The sequence below is a fragment of the Thalassophryne amazonica genome, chromosome 5 (genome assembly GCF_902500255.1).
Source record: "Thalassophryne amazonica chromosome 5, fThaAma1.1, whole genome shotgun sequence".
Classification (NCBI taxonomy): Eukaryota; Metazoa; Chordata; class Actinopteri; order Batrachoidiformes; family Batrachoididae; genus Thalassophryne; species Thalassophryne amazonica.
In genome coordinates, this window is record NC_047107.1 from 47394356 (window position 1) to 47416814 (window position 22459).

General features: G+C 37.6%; 1 long non-coding RNA gene and 1 pseudogene across 1 annotated transcript; both read right to left on the bottom strand.

Annotated features, from left to right (window-relative positions):
• Positions 1-1074: 1074 nt before the first annotated feature.
• On the bottom strand, positions 1075-2756 carry LOC117509948 (annotated as a pseudogene).
• Positions 2757-12660: 9904 nt separating this feature from the next.
• On the bottom strand, positions 12661-18742 carry LOC117510407. Its single transcript, XR_004560716.1, has 3 exons — positions 17141-18742; positions 13913-14120; positions 12661-13194 (listed from the first exon to the last, which is right to left on the bottom strand). It is a non-coding gene; the product is annotated as an uncharacterized LOC117510407 (long non-coding RNA).
• Between the last annotated feature and the right edge of the window lie 3717 nt (positions 18743-22459).

Sequence of the window (22459 nt, forward strand, 5' to 3'; positions counted from 1 at the left end):
AGAAGCCAGCTGCACAATTCCCATCACAATTCAAATATACTGCGTAACAAAATACCAAGTTACTATCAACAATTAGTCAAACACTTAATCACCTCTGATGTGTGCTGACAGCATGTGTCCCTCACCCTTCCTCCTTCACGGGCTCGATGTGTCAAACCCAGGCGCGGTCCTCAGCGTCTCACAAACGAAACATCACAAGGTCGAGTTCCCGGCAGTTCTGCTTGAATCACACATGACTTAAATGCAGAACGCCATCCAATTATCTTGCTTCAGCTGAAAGTCTTTAAGGCTGCACGTGAGCACCATTCACAGGTGCTGCACATGATGTTGATGAGGGTGAAGGACTCTTCAGCCAGCACCTTCTCCACAGACAAATCAGTTCTCATGCCACCTGGAGAGCAAAGAAAGAAAAGAACACCAAAATGTCCAGCCACACCCCCCAACACACAACAGATCTTTCTAGAATCTTTGAATGGGCCACCAGCTGGATAACTGTGTGATTGACACTCTGGACAGTATTTGTGATGTTGGGGTTGTTATACAATCTAACTTGAAAATTCAAATCACTGTAACTCTGTTGTTAGAAAAACACATTTTGTGATCAGAAATATTTTCAGAACTTTCAAGGGACATGATTATAACTTTTATGTGTCTTTGCACAAAAGTTATGGCCATCTGATATTTCACTAGAAAATTGAATATTTGTAAAGGGATGTCTCTGAAAGACTTTCACTTCTTAACCTTGAATCGTTAGAATGTAGATGTGTAAAAGCTGATTTATTGTTGTACTATAACGGTAAATATTAAGAATTGTATAAAATCATACTCAAATAGCTGAGGCCACAATCACAATTTGTATCATTTTTATTGAAGAAGGGATACATGTAAACATTTCTGGTCAAATAGAATTGTGAATATTTGGAACAAACGAGATACAACCATTGTTAATTCTAAAAGTCTTACTTTATTTTAAAATGCTGTAAAAAAAACTTAAAATTTTAAGTTACAGTTTTTTTTTGGGGGGGGGGGGGGGTACATTTTATACACCCTTAGTTTTTATGTTCACGTTTTATGCTATGGTGAAAAAATAGTATCTCTCTCGCTTAAGGAACACCAGAGTATAAAAATGTGGGGGGAAAAGTTAAAGAGCTTGTTACCTTGGTGGTATCCCATTTTGTCAGTGTAAACATCCATGAAAATCTCTCCAGAACCAAAGACTTTCACAGATTTAGTCATCTGCTCATGCTGACGTGCCTAACAGAACAAATATATCATTCATTCTTTTCTGCTTCCATTACACTGCTGTATTTTGGTGCATGATAACTGCTTACCAGAAGTCCTTTAATACTCTTATCTGGTTTGTCCATGAAGACAAATTCGGCCGTGGTTTCTTCCGTGAGCCTCATCGACTGTTTAAGCTCAGCTTTTAGTGTGTGGATCACTTTGCCGGTTGTGGTCGCTAAAAGTTGACGGCATCTTCTGTAAAGCATAGCAAAGATTAAAAACAAGGTGAGAAGCAGAACACTGAACATGCAGATTGATGAAGCAGCGGAAACCATAATCACCTGTCAGGCACTTTGAAGGTAAAAGGAAACACGTCGTCCCTGACAAATAACTTCTGTGCCTGAAAAAATGGTAAATTCACTGAGTAACAGCTAATTATCAAAACAGTGTTTCACATATTAGTGTTAATGTGGCACTTTACCATCTTGTCTTCCTTCTTTTAAATGTCCTGTTTGATGCTGTAATATGTCTCTTCAGCGTGGAACAGACGACCTTTGTGTGGGCCGTGATGTTCTTTCCACGAAACCCAAGCTTTTCCTTTTCGTGTGAATATTATAGACTGGATTGAGGTGTCTTTTGAAAGCTCCAGAATGATTTTACCTTTGATGATGTCTCCATTGGTGAAGGTGTTTCACTTGTTAATGGCGTCGTACTGGATTGCAAAAGTCTGAATCGTCATTTTCTACCAAAACGGCACCGTGCAAAACCCAAATGTGTTTACAAGGACGAAGCCGTCTGGACAGTGTGCAAATCCTGTTCAGCCGGATTCTGTCAAAGCATGCTAATCTGCCTGCAGGTTAAAAAACATGCACAGACTCGTAAGCGCAACACAGTTTATAGAAAAACAAATGCATGGCAGCTTGCTGGTCAGTGTTGCTCTGAAAAAAAGACCAATCTCAAGCTTCCTGGAGAGTAAACAAGCTTTTTCTGAAGCGTATCAGTTGAACAAAAGCACCTAGGTGTTTAGTTTCACTGACCACACCCTCTTACAGTGAGATCCTTTGACATGAGTGCAAAAGTGAAACTGCATTTCTCTTGCACATTATGCACACAGTTGCCAGAAAAAAAGGCACAACTTGTAAAAATGCAACTTGGCAGAAAAAGCTCCTGATTGTTCAGATCATAGTTTCTGCTCAAAATCCAACCATGTGGATGTATTGTATTGGACTGCATTGCACTTAAATGTACTTTGTAACACTTTGTATATAATTGCAGTTTTTACTGTTGCCTACTATTTTATATCCGATTCCATACAATTGTCAATTGCAGAGTAAACCAGAACATGTGCGATTCCCATTAAATGATTGTCACCTGCTTTTATACAAGATTACCCCTGATCTGCACCAAATAAATCTGATTATTCACATTTTTTTGGATCGCAATTTATCCTCACAATTTTTTTTTCAATTTTTAAAACTTTTGTGATTGCTCACAATGTTCTACACGACTCTTACCAGAGACTACACTCAATATCACGCTCTGATTGCGTATCCCATTTTTATTAATTATTGAATTAAATTGTTTATTTATTTGCACCAAAAACCTAAACAAAGGACACTGAGGACAAAGGTAACATAGTATTTCTTCCGTTTTTCTTTTTGCTTAATGCTGACAAATTATAGGGAAGCCGGGGCACAGTGGATCAGAAATGTTGTTTTGTGCCAGTATAATCACATTATGCATACGTTTAGGTCATTCTGTTGTGGATTTAATACAGCAAGTTATTGTTTATAAGGCAACCTAATTTCCAGTGAAGTTGGGACATTGTGTGAAATGTAAATAAAAACAGAATACAGTGATTTGCAAATCTTCTTCAACCTATATGCAATTGAATACACCACAAAGACAAGATATTTAATGTTCAAACTGACAGACTTTTTTGTTTTTGTGCAAATATTTGCTCATTTTGAAATGGATGCCTGCAACACATTTCAAAAAGCTGGGACAGGGGCAACAAAAGACTGAGAAAATTGATGAATGCGCAAAGAACACCTGTTTGGAACATTCCACAGGTGAACAGGTTCATTGGAAACAGGTGAGTGCCATGATTGGGTATAAAAGGAGCATCCCCAAAAGGCTCAGCCGTTCACAAGCAAAGATGGGGTGAGGATCACCACTTTGTGAACAACTGTGTGGAAAAAATAATCCAACAGTTTAAGAACAATGTTTCTCAATGTTCAATTGCAAGGAATTTATGGATTCCATCATCTACAGTCCATAAAATAATCAGAAGATTCTGAGAATCTGGAGAAATTTCTACACGTAAGCGGCAAGGCTGAAAACGAACATTGAATGTCCATGACCTTCGATCCCTCAGGCGGCACTGCATTAAAAACCAACATCACTGTGTAAAGTATCCGCATGGGCTCATGAACACTTCAGAAAACCATTGTCAGTTAACACAGTTCATCGCTACATCTACAAGTGCAAGTTAAAACTCGACCATGCAAAGCAGAAGCCATACATCAACAACATCCAGAAACGCAGCCGCCTTCTGTGGGCCCGAGCTCTTTTGAAATGGACAGACGCAAAGTGGAAAAGTGTGCTGTGGTCTGATGAGTCCGTGTTTCAAATTGTTTTTGGAAATCATGGACGTTGTATCCTCTGGACAAAAGAGGAAAAAGACCATCCAGGTTGTTACCAGCGCAAAGTTCAAAAGCCAGCATCTATGATAGTATGGGGGTGTGTTAGTGCCCATGGCATGTGCAACTTACACATCTGTGATGGCACCAGGTACATCCAGGTTTTGAAACAAAACATTCTACCATCCAAGCGACATCCTTTTCAGGGATGTCTCTGCTTATTTCAGCAAGACAATGCCAAGCCACATCCTGCACGTGTTACAACAGTGTGGCTTCATAGTAAAAGAGTGCAGGTGCTAGACTGGCCTGCCTGCAGTCCAGACCTGTCGCCCATTGAAAATGTGTGGCGCATTATGAAACGCAAAATATGACAACAAAGACCCCGGACTGTTGAACAACTGAAGTCGTACATCAAGCAAGAAGGGGAAAGAATTCCACCTACAAAGCTTCAACAATTAGTGTCCTCAGTTCCCAAACGCTTATTGAGTGTTGTTAGAAGGAAAGTTGATGTAACACAGTGTTAAACATACCACTGTCCCAGCTTTTTTGAAACATGTTACAGGCATCCATTTCAAAATGAGCAAATATTTGCACAAAAACAATCAAATTTATCAGTTTGAATATTAAATATCTTGTCTTTGTGGTGTGTTCAATTGAATATAGGTTGAAGAAGATTTGCAAATCATTATATTCTGTTTATATTTACATTTTACACAACATCCCAACTTCATTGGAATTGGGGTTGTAGCTATGTCTCCCCAAGTGTAATTTACAGGTGTTTAAAATTGAATTTAAAATTTTTGATGCACCGTGCCCTGGGCACTAATTCACGGGGCACAGTGAATCATCTTAGAATATAATGAAAAAAACACATGATTATAAAGAGTTCTTCAAAATTATTAAATATATGCTGATACATATACAAACTATAATCCAGCAAACCAGCTATGTAATGTGTGAGTGTGTTACAGGGTGGTCCAATAAAATGTTACCACTTTTTTAATTCGTACAGTTACAGAGTGTACTACAACAACCCACAGACCACTGAGGCCCTGAAGACCAACATCCGTCAGGAAATTCTGAGAATCCCTCTTGAGATGTGTGGCAATGTCATCACAAACTTCAATGTGCATGTTGCTGCTGTAATCCAAAGAGGAGGAGCTTGGATTGAAGACGTCATCAATTACTGAACTGTGCGGAAAACAATAGACAAAGTGGGAAACCTTTGGTATCAAATGTTAATCTGATGCTTCTGTTACAAGACTGTAAATAAAATTTTCGAATAAGGTCTCATTTCAAAAACTTGTGTACGATCAAAAAGTGGTAACATTTTATTGGCCCACCCTGTATATAGTGATATAAGTCTTTTAAAAACTATTATAAATACAACTGTCATAATTTCTGTTCAAATGTGAAAACAGTTGTTTATATGGCTCATAATATTCTAAACCATTATATTACACCTGAGGTACTTCATGAATATGTTTATTAAATATGGATTGTTGAATAGAAATGTTTGTTATTGTTAACACTAATGTAACTAATGTATATATAGTATGCATAATGAGTGTATTTCGTTGCTCATAAAATAAAGAAAAACTGAAAAGAAGTTTGGAAAATCCACTTTTTTCATCATATATTATAACACGATTGGACCTCACTTTTTCAACCAGGTCATATTTTTTTCAAACCAACCTCAAGGCAATTGCATTGTGCATTAGTCAATAGAAAACCCATGAAATGAAAAATTAAAAGTAAATAAAAGGCCCTTGAGTCAATTTTAAGTACAAAAAAATTAAATTAAAAATGACCCTTGCGGATGTTACGTTGTCTGTCAAAACCAAGTGGGAGATATAGATGGTTAAAAGTCGCATAAACTATAGCTAACACTTACACTTAAATGGGCATTCTACTTTGAAATATGTATTCTATGATATACATCGTCAATTTGTATAAAAGATATTCGTATTAAGAAATTACAACAAGTTGAAAACAACCTGAGAATTGTCCATCAAAAATAACATCCGCAAGGGTCCATACTCTTATTAATTTCACTTTTCCATCATGGAAAAGTGACATTTTTAAAGTTAATAGTTAATGAGTTATCTTGAGCTTTGTGGTTTATGAAAGAAATATATATGTGTACTACAATTTCAAACTAGTCTGCAATAAAAACATGTAACTTGAAAAATTGATCTTACACTTTCATAACAGTTTAGCATATTGTGAGCCACATACACAAATGTATAAGCTTCAACAAGTAATATTTGTCATCCACTTGATAATGGGGCTTAGTAAATCAGTTTCTAGACTGATTCACTGTGTCCCGGGTGCATGTGACACACAAGTCATGTTATCAAATAGCTGATAGTCTGGAGAAGCCATAACACATGCTCATCATTTGGACGGGGTAGTCTTCTAACTAATAATTTTTTTGGGCAACCTTTCCTCTGTTGTGAGAAGTAAATGCAAACACTGACATCCACAAAATTTACTTTTGACAGGAAAAAACTGACTTCACTTGCCACTTAGTTTTACCCTTAATGTATCCAAAACAAAACACTAATTTATAAGGGGGATGTCTTTATGCATAAAAATATGGCATAACTGCTGCAAATATATATGTAGTTTTTCAGATATACTACTACTGATTCACTGTGCCCCGTGATTCACCGTGCCCCGGTTTCCCCGACTGTACTTGTTGTTTTTGTGATGCCTGATCTGCTGTTCTCTCTGTTTGAGGTGCAGCTCCATCCAGAGATGGGGTGGTGTCTTCTTCTGCAAGCCTCCCGTCCTGTGCACCAGCATGGACGCCCAACATTTCCTGTATATTCGTTTTGTCATTTGTGTCAGTAGCATGGTCCAAGCAGTGGGTCACCCCTTTGAGTCTGGTCTGCTTGACGTTTCTTCCTCAAATCATCAGAGGGAGTTTTCCCTTACCACTGTGTCAGGTTAGATCTTACTTGTGTGAAGTGCCTTGAGGCAGCTTTGTTGTGATTTGGAGCTACACAAATGAAATAAATTGAATTGAAACTGAATTGAAATTGACACAGGGTACCCAAAAAATTGCCCCTCTGCAGCATTTTGGCAGGAGCTGCTGGTTTTAATGAAAAGATCTGTCATTACATCCAGATTTATTACAGCTCTGGGCTGGGTTTTCAGGTAAATAGCACTCCTAAGAATACAGAGCAACTTCCCAATTATTACTACAATTGTACATCCAAACTCCACACAGTAAGGACCGGGTGGGAAGTGATCCCAGGACCTTCTGACTGTGAGACAACAGTGATAACCACTAATCCACCATGCCACACTCAATTCAATTCAATTCAAATGTATTTGTATAGTGACAAATCACAAGAGAAATCACCTCAAGGCGCTTCACAAGACCCAAAGCCAGTCATACTAAACCCAACTCAGTTGGGTTACCATCTTTTCTGGCAACCACAATAAATCAAAAGAATCGCTATTATCAAAACAAGGTACAAGGCATTTGTCACCCACACAATCAGCACAGCCATAGTCTTACATCTTTGGTGATACAAAAGGAAAATTTACAGTTCATGGAAACACACTCTTGAACTCTCCATACTCAGTCAAAGTAGGGTACAGGTCCGACGTGAGGGATCCATAGAATGTCCTGTTAATTCAGGTAGGATGACTCTCGGTAAGTCAATCACCAGGTAGCGCCGAAGGTGGACTCGTAGATAAACCTGTTGGAGTAATGATGATTTAGTGTTTGTTTTTCATTGGGGTTTTTCCATAATTATTGTATGGCCTTGCATTACAATATAAAGCGCCTTGGGGCAACCGTTTGTTGTGATTTGGCGCTATATAAATAAAATTGATTTGATTTGATTTGTTTTTGTTCCTTTACACATCCGTGTCAATCTAGAAATACAGAAGTGGAATTTATTTTGTTTTCCCACTAGAAGGCAGCTGTGGTTATCCCTTCCTCTCCTATTATTTATCAGTCCATTGATATTTATGGATCTTTTATTATGTTTATTTAGTGTTTGTTTTTTTTTCATCAGCCTCCAATGAGGATACTGTTGCTTTTCCCCAATTTACATTGAATGTATCATGGCTTAAAGGAATAAGCACTTCCATTTAAATACTGAGATTTGAGCATCACACTACTAATATAGTAAAAAGCATTACTTTAACTTCCGTCGCCTTTCGCAAACTCAAACTTGTGCAAGGTTTTCAAAGGTATAATCTACAGTTGAGTTTGATCATGATCCTTGAAGACCTTGTCTAGTCCTCACATACATGAGGTTTCAGAGACTCTGACCCTTCTGCCAAACATAGAATTTAAATGAACCCAACACTGAACATGATTAAGATTTTATTATGGTAACATCATACACAAACTTTTATTTTCTCAACATGTCACACTAACTTTCAGAGACTCTGACTCCTGGAGGCCACAATTACGAGAGCATTGTGCTCTTTACAGCACAACCTGCCGGCAACATTATTTTCCAATTCCACAATTTTTGACCTTATTAAAAATTTTCATGGTCAAAGTCCTGTTAGAAGTGGCTTTTCGTGAGCTAAATTAGGTGTGATCAAATGTCAGGAAGGATGTATTTTGTTCAGGTTTTTTTTTTTTTTCAACTTTTTTTCAGATAATTTCACAGAACATTGGTTATCTCTGCTATGCACAATTTGTCTTTGCTTTTTGTTTGTTTGTGAACAGCCAGGAACCCACAATTTTTCATATATCGTTACGGAATTTTTACAGAGAATTCATATCATGAAAGGCAAGAACTTATTAAATTTTCAAAGTCATATTCAAAGGTCAAAGTCAGGAAAAATCTTGGAAAACTGGAAAAATCCCTTGATATTCTATTTTTTTACAGTATTGAATTTTTGAAAATTCGTTCAATGTTAAATAGGGATTTTTCCAAATTTTTTTCCTGACTTTGACCTTGATCTATCACTGTGAAAATTGAATCAGTTTGTGCCTATAAAATATGAATTATTTTTAAAAAATCATAATACATGAAAAACTGGGTTTCAGGCTGTTAAACAAACAAACAAGGGCAAAATCATTACCTTCACCAAACTTTGTTGGCAGAGGTAATTAAACATGCCCAATGTTGACCTTGTCACAGGACATAGTCAGATGTTCTTGTGTACCAATTTTCACCTTGTCTTTGTCAAGATATTACATGCACAAAGTTTATAGACTTGGCTCCCTGGCAGCCACAAATAGAAATGAAACACATCCACCAGTCAGTGTGTCTGAAGTTTTAGTGATGTGATAGTGTGGACAAAGTTTCACCTTGATACACAAACTCTTTATCAAGATATTGCGTACTTACTCTGGCTTTGGCACAGTCAGGTACATGATAAAAAAATTAAAAAGACCTGTTTTGTTTTGTTGTTTTCAGAAACCTGAGATTATCCCAAACATGGGTTATCCAACAATAATTAACTAATCATATGAACTGCAGGTTAGTTCATTTTGTCATGAGATTTGAATACACTTGTCTCTTATTGCTCAAAATCTCATCACAGAAAAAAAGTCCCCAAAATTAGACATTCTAATCACTTAATGGAATCTTTTCAATGCAAAAATGTGAAAAAAAAAATTCTACTTTTAAGAGATGGCCCCAAAGAACTTTCTCTGATTTAAAGCAAATAAATAAATAAAAATTAAATCAGTGGCAATTTTGGAACGAATGTCTTCTTGTAAGTCACCACAATTTTGATGGACCAAAAACATTGGCTCCAATATAACTTGGGGATGCTAAATTTCAGCCCATGCAAACCCATTCATTAATTAGCCACTTGTAGAAAATCAGAAGGCATGCAGGGTCGTGTCACTAATATTGACAATCATTGAGTTATTTACCCTCGCAATGTAATCCAGTCTGAAGAGAGAGCAGTTCAGGATGGATGGTGGTAGTTTTGCAGGGATGGGCAAGTCAGTTTTCACAGTCACATTGCTTGAGCATGGAATCCACTTAGATTTTTGAAAACGCTTTGCTGGAATAAATTTTGACTCCGCCATCGCAGTGTAGCGTTGCACTGCACGCAATTCAAGCACAAACTTCACTTGTCGAGATGTGGCGTTGTGGATATCAGCTGTGACCTCAAGCAGATCACCTATCAGATAAGAAAAGATATAAGATTTCTCACTGTATGAGATGAAAATTATTTGATAGAATTAAACAGTAGAAGTTGCTCATACAGTGTGCTGCAGAAAATTCAATATGCACTGAATCATCCAAATTTTGTTTGTTTGTTCACCAGTGACAGATTTACGTAATTTATGGTTTGATGGGGTTTTTCACCCATTGCCATGTGCCATATAAAATGCAGTGAGTGAATACATAGAGCCCATACCCTTCAGTTTATTAACACTCTGTAACTCAACAAGTGCATTCAATGAGAAAATACCAAATACCCCCCGCACACGCACACACACACACACACACACACACACACACACACACACACACACACTGTGTCTGTGTTTGTTTGTCTGTTTGTGGCCCTGCGACAGACTGGCGTCCTGTCCTGGGTGTACCCCGCCTCACGCCCTATGACTGCTGGGATAGGCTCCAGCCCCCCGCAACCCTTAATTGGACTAAGCGGTAGAAGATGAATGGATGAATTAATTAATTAATTACTACTGCTTGTCAACATGTGTGGCCAACATGCACTGAACGTGTAGGCATGTTTAAAATAATTCCCTCCATTAAAACTACTGAAATGATTACATATGTACACACACACATACATTCAATTATAATGAAATATTTATATTTTATTATAATTGCATGTATGGTAAATGGATTGCAATTTTAGTGTGGTTTCATGACCAAAGTGCTTTAGAATGATGCCTCACAATCGCCCATTCTCACACACACAAATGTCATGAGGCTGCCATGCTAATTGTGTTATCATGATATACAGACATTCTAAATACAATCTGTATGCTGTAAAGGATTCCCGAGTAATGGCATTTGAGGACAAAACAGACTTCACAATCATTAATATACGAATACATGTTCCAAACAATCTTACAGTTCAGAAATAATGGGGGGGGGGGGGGGGATTGCTACACTAGGTCAAAAAGTGAACATTATTGCCATATAAAACTGAAAAAAATAATTAAAGATACATAAAACAATTATATCTATATGTATAATCTACAGTGGTGTGCACAGTTCCGATAATCCGATAACTATCGAAGATAAAGTTTTCATTATTGGATTAATTTTGCAGATAATTTTGAAAACGATTATCAGACTAATTATCTTCCGAAAAATTTTTGTCCGATAATTTTTAGACCGTTAACGTGGTAAACAAAAGTGAACAGATGTGTAGTTCTACGTTCTGCAAACACAGGAGAGCTGTTTCTAGAAGAAACTGCTGTGCAGGCAAATGATAACTGGTCACCAAAAAAAAAAAAACTCATTTCTTTTAACCCCATACTGATACACGGCCAATATCACCCAAGACAGAGGCATACATTTTTAGTTTATGGTTCAAATTTTAACCAAACTTATTTCAGACAAGTTATTTAAATTAACATCACTTCTGAAGTTTTATAAAGTGAAAATACCAGATATGTTTTAGTTTTAAAGTAATGCGCTAATTTTTAAGGTTTTAGTGTGGGCACGGCATGCTGTGTCCAGGTGCATTATGGGTGATAGGGTAATCTCAGTACGTTCACGACAGGAGAAATGCATTTCAGACACTCTGATCAGGACAACAGCATTAAACTCTAGTGCCTAAAACTCACATGAATATATTCTCTGGGTTTATAGACGTCGTTTGCTTTTATTAAATTCCACGCATCTTAAACGTAGCAAGTAGAAACACAGATTATCTGGAATTTTGTGTTTGCATGTTTTCAAGGTCTGTACTGCCATCTACTGGCCAGTAGTGTTCATGGCAGTATTCAAACTGAAGCTGGGCTGATATTTTCAATCACTGTACTCATTGAACATTCAAAAACCACATGTCGGACTTGTGTTTCCAGAAGCAAAACGTAAACAGAAGCTTTTTTTTTCAAACTTAATTTACAAAAACTCGAGATGGGAGGCATCAAAGTTAAAAAAAAAAACATTACAAGACAGGTCTGGGTGTTTGCACAGGCACAGTGCAAGAGGTTGGATGCTTGTAGTGCTTCAGCCGCGGGATACCCTCACGACGGCCGACCAGAATATCAGACAGGTTTGATTTTCATTCGACCATACAATCGCCAATCAGGAGGTGGTCGTGAGATGTTAAACGCAGCTCGTTAATCCATGTATATTAAATGATGCAGGACGCGCGATTAACCTGACACTCGGTGCGATCCAAAAAAATTCTCGCATGAATGAAAAATCAGCTGAAAAAGGGCCAAAACTCACACCGGCACCAGTAGATCATGGCAGTGTTCCCTTTATGGTAGCACTTTACATTACAGCACGGTAATAATATGGTAATATGTAATATTAGCGTAATAACATGGTAATAAAATGAATAATATGGAAATTGTATGGTAATATAGGTCGTATTTGCATGAAACTACCCTAGTTATATTTAATAATAATTGTGTAGTAAAATACTATTTGTGTGTAATTTATTTCTTATTTCCATGAAATTACATCATAATTACGGTATTAAAGTAGATTCTTAAATTTTGTTTGTATAAAATGTTTTCATGAATTTACCACTGGATTACACGTAAACAAGTATTAATGGGTAATTACCAAGTAATAGCTGTCCCATCACACTTGTTTCTTCATTTTGAGAGGATCTTGAATTGGTGCGTTACAAGGTAACAGTAGAAATTACAATTCTGTTTATTTTGCTGGTGTTTAAAGGGTTACAGTATGTATGGGAAGTGAAAAAAAAAAAATCAAACTGTGTACATTGCTCGGATATCCTTTAAAAGGCGGTATATTGTTCCCTTTTTGTGTTCACGACCTAACCAGTAGTTCCACTCAATGCACCGAAGGGTGTCTTTCAAGGTGTGTTTAGTGAGATTTCCCATGAATCGGTAAACCTCCTGTTTAAATGTTCTCCAAGCCCACTTAATGTGTTGGGTGTGTGCGCCGGAAACAGGATGAACAAAAAATCTGTTGTGGTTGATTTGATAATGAATGTATCCATGTTGTCTCAGTCTATGATACGGACGCCAGGAATCACTTATGATTGTGCTTAATGGTTTTACATACTGCTGTATTTTTGGCATCAACTCTGCAGCACTTCGTCTGCGAACAAATTTTAACACTGGACGCCTTCGCTTTCCTCTGACTTCCAGCATCCCAAACACCCAACCTCTTCTTCTCCAAGCAGTGCCAAACCTTCCACGGCCATACTGGAAAATAGGAAACACAGTAAATGAATGGAACTTAAAGTTTTACAAAAGTTTAGTGGTGCAGTTTTACTCAGATATTATCACGTATTTGTACTATAATCAGTCTGCTTCTTTGTGCTACTCTATATCCAAGTATTTTGTTAATTAAGTCTTTATTTGTCTCAGTGTGTCTACTGTAACAACCTTCTCACTGTAGGACAGCTGCGGCACATCCAGAACAGTGTTCCTCTAGTTCTAAATAGAACCAGAAAGTATAACTCAAATGCAATCTGTCTAACACTAAGAAAAGAAATTTTAAAGTAGCTGTATTTGTACTTTCCATGAGCTAATTCTACTGTACATGTGTGCAATATGACCCATTGCCAGCTCTGAGAACCTCAGGGAGTGGGGTATAGTCAGGAAACTACACAGTTCTGATTACGACCTGGGTTAATTCTGGGTAGATGTGATATAGACCTCAAAAACAGATCTTCTGCTGGTGGTCAGTAACTATACACAGTGAGAATGTGTATAACTTTATGCACACATTATATGGAACAGTCCTCTTGAAGATGTGAGATGAGCCTCACAATAATCTCAGTGTTAGAACTACATTTAAATTTTAACTTTATCACTTTTCTGAATTTGATCTGAACTTTTAGTAACCTTGTGCATTTATGAAAAAAAGAAATAAAAACAAAAATGAAATAAAATGCAAAATACAACTTTAATTTCTTACTTTTCTCTTGTGGCAAAATTTGCTTTCATCTATGCACACATAGGCCCTTCTTCCACCAATGGTCATTCTTCCTCTCCTCTCCATCCGCTTCACAGTATTTATGCACACTTTCTTTAGAGCCTTGCCCATCTTGGACAGTGTCCGGCTGCTTCTACAAAGTCCTTCTTGGGTTAAATCAACATGTCTCAGTCTCAGTCCTTGAGCAAACCTGTAAAAGACAATTTTGTAAATGTTCATTGAAATGTATGTTTTGTTTTCATTTTCAGTCCACTTTATTGCTCAATGGTTTTATCAAAAAACACGCAACTTGGAAAATGGGACTTAGCTTTTTGTTTGAACAGTGTTTACTCTGTAGTTGGGGCTTGACAACAAAAAAGCATTAAATTAACACAATACACGATCGTACTACAGTACAGCAGTGTTGGGAATTACAGTAATATATTCCATTTTTCAGTAACTTGGTAATATATTACTTTTTAAAAATATATCTGTATATTACATATTGCTATTGAAGTAACTTGAGTTACATGCATATTACTTTACATAATTAATTAATGAACAAAACACTGCCAAACTTCACAAAATAAAGTGCAATGGGCAGAACAAATCAAGTTGTACACCATAACAGACCTAATGCCATTGCTATAAAGCTAGAGGACAGGATAAATATGAACTGTAAAATGATGATGTCACATTCTTGAGCAAGGTAAATGGTCAAAAGTAACTCAAAATTAACTCAAAGTAGTGTAACTCTGTTACATGTTTAAAGATGGTAATATGTAATACAAACATATTACATTTTTGAAGGTGTAACTTGTAATATATAATGTATTACCATTTTAAAGTAACTTGCCCAACACTGCAGTAAAGTAGAGCTTATGTAATATTTTATATATATATATATATATATATATATATATATATATATATATATATATATATATATATATATATACACACACACACACACACGAAGTCTATCAGAAAAGTATCCAACCTTATTTTATTTTTTTTTTTCAAAAACCATATGGATTTGAATCGTGTGATTACATCAGACATGCTTGAACCCTCGTGGGCATGCAAGAGTTTTTTCACGCCTGTCGGTTACGTCATTCGCCTGTGGGCAGTCTTTGAGTGAGGAGTGGCCCACCCTCTCGTCATTTTTTTCATTGTTTAGGAATGGCTCAGAGACTGCTGCTTTGTTTGATAAAATTTTTTTCAAAAACTGTAAGGCACAACTGAGTGGACACCATTCGATAAATTCAGCTGGTTTTCGGTGAAAATTTTAACGGCTGATGAGAGATTTTGGTCTGTTAGTGTTGCTTTAAGGACGGCCCACAGCGCCTGACGGCGATCTGCACTCCAAGGCGGCGTCGTCTCACTGTTTCAAGCTGAAAACTTCCACATTTCAGGCTGTCTTCACCCAGGTCGTCGTCAGAGAACAGAGAAGTTTCAGAAGAGGTCGGCATGAGGAGTTTATGCGGACTTTATGTGACCCTGAACCATCCCTTAGTTATGCTGCTATAGACGTAGACTGCTGGGGGGTTCCCATGATGCACTGTTTCTTTCTCTTTTTGCTCTGTATGCACCACTCTGCATTTAATCATTAGTGATCGATCTCTGCTCCCCTCCACAGCATGTCTTTTTCCTGGTTCTCTCCCTCAGCCCCAACCAGTCCCAGCAGAAGACTGCCCCTCCCTGAGCCTGGTTCTGCTGGAGGTTTCTTCCTGTTAAAAGGGAGTTTTTCCTTCCCACTGTAGCCAAGTGCTTGCTCACAGGGGGTCGTTTTGACCGTTGGGGTTTTACATAATTATTGTATGGCCTTGCCTTACAATATAAAGCGCCTTGGGGCAACTGTTTGTTGTGAGTTGGCGCTATATAAAAAAAAATTGATTGATTGATTGATTGACATTCCACTGTTAAAGGAGATTTTGTAATGAAAGAACGTGCGGGCAGATTCGCATGTCGGGCCGGACCCGATTGCGGGGAGTCGCGACAGGAAAAACACCTCCATTGGAAACCTTAACGGACAAGTTGGCACATGCCCAGCTGTTAAACAATTCCTCAGATACTCACTTGTTGAAAGCCATCAAAAGCCGCCTGAATTTTACAAATGGTTTTCAACACGGAGGTGTTTTTCCTGTCGCAGTGCAGATACAGCGCAGCACGTTCTTTCATTACAAAATCTCCTTTAACAGTGGAATGTCCGCATAAACTCCTCATGCCGACTTCTTCTGAAACTTCTCTGTTCTCTGACGATGACCTGGATGAACAGAGCCTTAAATTAGGATGTTTTGAGCTCGAAACAGCCAGACGGACGCCACCTCCGACTGCGCCGCGCCGATCCGCTTTGTGAGCTGTCCTTAAAGCGAAAGAAACTCCACAATTTCTCATCAGCCGTTAAACTTTTCACCAAAAACCAGCTGAATTTCTCGAATAGTGTCCACTCGGATATCCCTCACAGGTCCTGAAAAAATTTTGATAAAGCAACACGCGCCGTCTCCAGCAGCGTCTCAGACAAAGGATTTCAGCCGAGAGGGTTGGACCAGCGCTCACTCAAAGCCTGCCCACAGGCGAATGACGTCACCGACACGCGTGAAAAAACTCACGCATGCGCATGAGGGTTCAAGCATGTCTGGTGTAATTGCACGTGATTCAAATCCATATAGTTTTTTTTATAAAACTGCCGGTTAGTTTTCTAGTAGACCTCGTATATCATTATACTATTAGGTTACATTATCTCATGAATAGTAGCTTTCTTGTACCTCTTGGAGATGTTTATTTTCAAAGAAGATCTGTACTAGATTAGGTCTATGATTAAACATAAAAGGTTCTTAGCTAATTTACTTGTACTTATAAATATCAGGATTTTTGCAAGATTTTTGTCGTTACATTCTGTTCGAAATCAACTCTAAACAAATAATCTGATTATCCTGCCTGAGTTACCTTGTTTAAAAAAATCTTAATCATTTACCTTTTACACTTAATTTTTGGAGCCACTTTTTACTTCTTAAATAAAATCATTTTAAGTAAAGAGACTCTTATATAAGCAACTTATGATATAATAATAATATCCATCCATATTCTTCTGCTTTATACAAAGTAGGAAACACTAATGATGATATATAAAATCTCTAGGTTTTGAGGAGTTAGGGTTAAATGTTGCATTTTCAACAGCCCACTGTGAATGTAATTTACTCTTTAAAGTTAAATTTTGTATATACTGACCTATGAATGTACATCATCCATGATGTCAACATGGAACGAGATCAGGAGAAGAGAGCCATCTCTAATTGATTTGGACATGTATTTCCTATGTCTTCGACAAACCCTGAGGAGAAGAGCTATGTTAACATACAAAATATTAACACAGCACACTGATGACTTAATTAATTTGGTATTAACTCATACATCATCAGTATAATCATTTTTATAGTAGTCTCCATACTACATATGGCAAATAACATTAATCATAACAAATGATAAAAAGTCCAGCAGCTGTTATTAACAAGTTGTGAGAAAACTTACCAACAGTATCCATACTTAGTACTGCCACATTTTTTTAATTGCATTCTATTGTTGCAAAGGGAACATCTCTTCTTTTTGCTAATAACTATCATTTTCTGCAGCCATTTTATCAGCACTATTCTTTTTTTCCCCTTTTCAATTGTTTCTAATAATTTTTGAGTTAAATTCATAATGAAGCACAATGTTCAGACGATTCAGACAATATGGACTAAAGAAATTTTGGCGGGAGTAGAAAAAAATGGATACTGGTCCATCCCAAAAATGAAGTCCGTCTAGAAAATTACTAAATGCAGAAAGACCCAAGTGGCGTTATGAAGCGACATGAATGACAAAGATTATATGTGAACACAATAAAAAAAAATAATACTTTCAGTTATTTTTAATAGATATTAAACGTTGAGGCGGAACTAAACTATGGCCAGCGCGAAAACTTTCATGCGCACGCGCAAAACTGTCTGGCATTTACATGTGCGTCGCATGTCGACAGCATCCGAGAACCAAAGGAGCTGTGCAGTGTGCAACAACCACGCAAGGAAACAAAAAAGAAGGTAAGAAATGAATGTTATGTATTAATGCTTAAAAAAAAAAGAGTAGTGTAAATGAGCGATTGGCTGTTGTAGGTAACTTACCTGGGGCAGAGTCGCAGCCAACACGCCACATTCCCATCAAATATGAAAGGGATTTTTAAAACTTTTTCAACTTTTCACCTTAGTGTATTAGTTCATATATCATCAGCCCGTCAGAACCTCAAATGAGAGTGATAGAAAGCAGTGCGTTTGAACAGGCGTGCACGCCGCTGCTTGCGGTGCCATGGCGCAGAGCCGCACATGGACGTGCTGCCTGCTGACGCCTCATACACAACACATGGTTACGGGCGCGGGTCCTGAACACGGCGCGGTGTTCCAGCAGAGTATGTACACTGATGACGGGGCTCCTTTCAAGGGAAGTCCCAGCCCGGAGAGGCGCGGGGGGGGTACTGTTCGTTAAATCCAATGGGCTCCTCTACCATTCTGAGGGGGGAGCAGCACATTAGTGTTTTAGCTTTTCCTCGATCCGTGTAAGAGCTTTTGCAGTTTCTCTTAATTTGGTTGTATCTTCTTCAAAGATATCCCCCGTTGTTACTTTCGGGCATTCTTGCCTATTGATTTGCTGGCATTCCTCTAGTATATGTTTTTGAGTTTCCTCCTCAGCATTGCAGAACCTACAGGATACATTGGCATATTTATTCCTATAGTTGCATTTTACTGCCAGCATTCTTGTTCTTGCCATCATGATGCTATGTGCTTCCATCCTGTTTAGTTTGTCCAGGTAGGGTTTCCTTTTTCCTACTTCCAACGTTTTTATGTTTTCAGTGTAATGTTTTACCTTTGATTTGATCTCTCCTTGTTCTTTGATATTCTTCTTTAGCTGTTCGCCTATTTTCCTTTTTATATCTCTTTTGCTTGTTTGATCCGTTATCTGCAGTTTTTCCTTAATCCTGTTGACTTCCCTTTTCCATGGTTTACTATTGTTGTTGATTATTCTTTTCATTAGGTCTGATCCTACTGTATTTATCCTTTTTTGGAAGTTGATCTTGTTTTTATGTATTATATGGTCTATATCCCAGAGCCCTGTTTCCGCATACATGATTTCTCTCGGTGGTGTTGTTGGCAGTATTAGGAGCCGTTTTAATATATTGTCCAAGATTTGGTTCCTCATTTTCCCCTCCTTTTTTGTTGTTACCACTGACTCTCCTGCATACACAATTATTGGGATTATGCATGATTCCACTAGTTGCCAGATAACTCTCATTTCTATTCCTCTTAGGTCCGGGCTTCCTGCTATTTGTAGGATGGTTTGTAAGGCTCCTTCTGCTTTCTTTTTTGCTTCTTCTATGTGGTCGGCTTGGTTGTTGTTATTGTTGATTATTTTCCCTAGGTATTTGTAATTTACACATTTTTCCAGTTTTTTGGGTCCTATGTAGAAATTTGTATCATCTTTTGGTTTCCCTATCGTCATAACTTTACTTTTTTCTTCCCCAAATTCTATGTGGTACCTATTTGCCAGATCATTTGTTATATTTAGCATTATTTGCATTTCCTTGGCCGTCTCTGCTATGAGGGCTATGTCGTCCATCCATAGTAGGCATCCTATTTTTTTCCCCTGTACCTGTCTCTATTCCAAGGTTGCTATTCAGGATCTCTTTGCCTGTTTCGTCTATTAGTAGTGCGTACATTATGACTGACAGGACTCCTCCTTGTCTAATGCTGTCTTTGATCTGTATTTGTCTTGTAAGTCCATATCTGGTCATTATTGAGGCTTTCAGGTTTTCTATTTCAGGTTTTTATTCTATGATGTAGGATTCTTTCATAAAATTTCCCTATGTTGCTGCTGAGGGTAATTCCCCTTTCACTGGCACATTTGCCTTTTTTTTCCTTTACCTTTGTATATACTTACAATGTGGCCGTTCCTCCATTCATCAGGGATTTTGTTTGAATGTGCAGTTTGATTAAACATTGTACAATATATTTTCATAGTGCCATTTGTTGCATTTATGAATATTTTGTTTGGTATGTTGTCTGGTCCCGTTGCCTTTTTCCATTTTAGTTTCCTCTTTACCTGCAGCATCTCTTCGAGGTCTATTTTTGGTATGTTTTGCGGTCTTAGCTGGTTTGTAACTTTCTCAACCTCTGCCGATATTCTATTGGTCCATGCCTCGGTAACCGCATGGCGCAGCACACAGCCACTCAACATTACAAGCTTGGTTAAAGTCATTTGAATCCTTGCGGCGCCCGCACCGCACGCCGTTCAGGACACCGTTTGCAGGCACACAAATGTGTCAAATCTGGCTTCAGAAATTAAAAACCCTCCCATGTGTGGCTTCTACTTGTGCTCCTAAAACAGGTGATCTCAATAATTAGCTCATCCACCTGTCTGAAGAGCTGAACTAATTACAATCAGCTGGTTTATTGGGAAGATGGAACAAATAAGTGGCTGGACTTTTACTTTCTGAAGCTGTTTGTGACACCTCTGGCAGGCAGTGTACATAGGGGGTGAAGGCTGTGCATTCGAGTGTATTTACCACGTTTTGTCTTTCTAGAAGTTGATTTTAGTTGAGCCAAACATTTGTGATTTAAAAGTAAAGCTCATCTCATGAGTGTTTCAACTGAGCTTCTGTCACGTTTACCATGTGTTTAAAAAGAGCAAGAGAAATTATTTGCTTAACTTTCTAACTATATATTTACGATTTATGTGGCATTAGTTTGTGATTAAAAAAGATGATGTGGGATTTTAAATCGTATAATGAGCCTTCATAAAATAAACTGCTCTCTTCATGCTGTTTTAATAACCCTTTAAAACATAATAGACATGCATTATGCTGATTAAAGATGTAAAAAGATGTTCTGTAGGCTTATGTGTATGGCCAGTGTTTTGGAGACCAATATATGACAGTAACCTTTCTCTAAACGCCTTTTTTTTAATGTATTCTAACGTTTGTCTTTATGTGTGCATTGAATTTTTCAGTATGCCCCTCAAAAGAATTAAAAGGGATTGGAAGCCCGTAGCAGGACCTAGTAACATCATTATCCCTACACCACCAGAAAGCACAGATGTGGAAAGTAAGTATACAATCTAACCTATCCCTATATTGCATTAAAAAAAATAATTTCATTTTGTTAGGTGCAACAGCAATTGCTCCAACCGCCACGTCATTACTGGAACAACAGAGGGAAAAGATTAAGGCTCTGGAAGAAGAGCGTATATTTTTAAGAGAGCAGATGAAAAAACTGATTGATAGTTGCCCATCCACGTCCACGTCTGCATCCTTACCCGGTTAGTATTTTATAAATCAGTTTATAATATCTGCGTTAGTGTGTTGGTTATAAATAATAATACATTTATTTCTAAAGCACTTTTCAAGACATTCAAATATGATGTACAGAAAATTTAAAAACATTGTCTAAAAGAGCACCAAAACTCAACTAAGCACATTAACTTGATCAGAGTTGCATCTCCATTTCTATTTGAACAGCTGGAATTGGCAAATGGCAAATATTTTGACCAGCTATTCTCAAAGTTTGGTGTGTTGAGGCCCACTTATTAAAATTTGAATATCTTGGGGATTTCCCCACTAATGATGAATGATTAGTTTTATTTAAAATCATTTCTATTTAAAATATTGCAGATTAAAATTGCATAAGAAAATTATAACAATACAAATACTTCTTTGCAGTCTTAAATGGGAAAAAAATAAAAACTTGAAATTGTAATTTGTATAAATTATTTTGTTGTTGCTGTTCATTAGTTTTGGGGCTCGCTGCTATACCTCCACCCCCATATTTGTATTTTATAAAACTACTCGCACTACAAATAACAGTATTGAATGTAAAAATAAATGAAAGATACACTCAAACCACAAAATACACTCCTGATTGAAATCTTAAGACCAGTTGAAAAATTGCATGAATTTGCCGTTTATTATTGGATCTTAAGAAGGTTCTAAGGGCCCTGTCCCACTGGCATTTAGGAGGATTTGTTATGGATTGCGCACAAAATTGGCTCATATTCGCTTAACATACGCAATATGCATGAAACATGCTTGTATGAGTCGGCTGACACCCGCACACGTCCGCAATTATCTGCAGAGGTACGTTTTTCTGTTACCAGGATTTTTGAGTTGCACAAAATTTTGGCTGTGGATGACATCCGCCTTACATACTCCATACATACTCCATACATACTCCATACATACTCAATACATACATATACATACGCAATCTATGCCCTGTATATCCGCCGTCATCTGCTGATATCCGCAACTGACAGGGATTTGCGGCTTGGCAGCGGAGTGGGACAGTGTGTAAAACGGATATTTTGCGTGCCCATCATGTCCCCATCACAAACTAAAATAAGTTGTAGCGACTGCATACAGATTGGTCATGAATAAAGTGTTTTTATTACGTCTGCTTTGCATCTGATTTGCGGCGTATGCAAATCAGATGGGCTGTGTTCACAGCTGTATGCCGTTCTTTGTTCCAC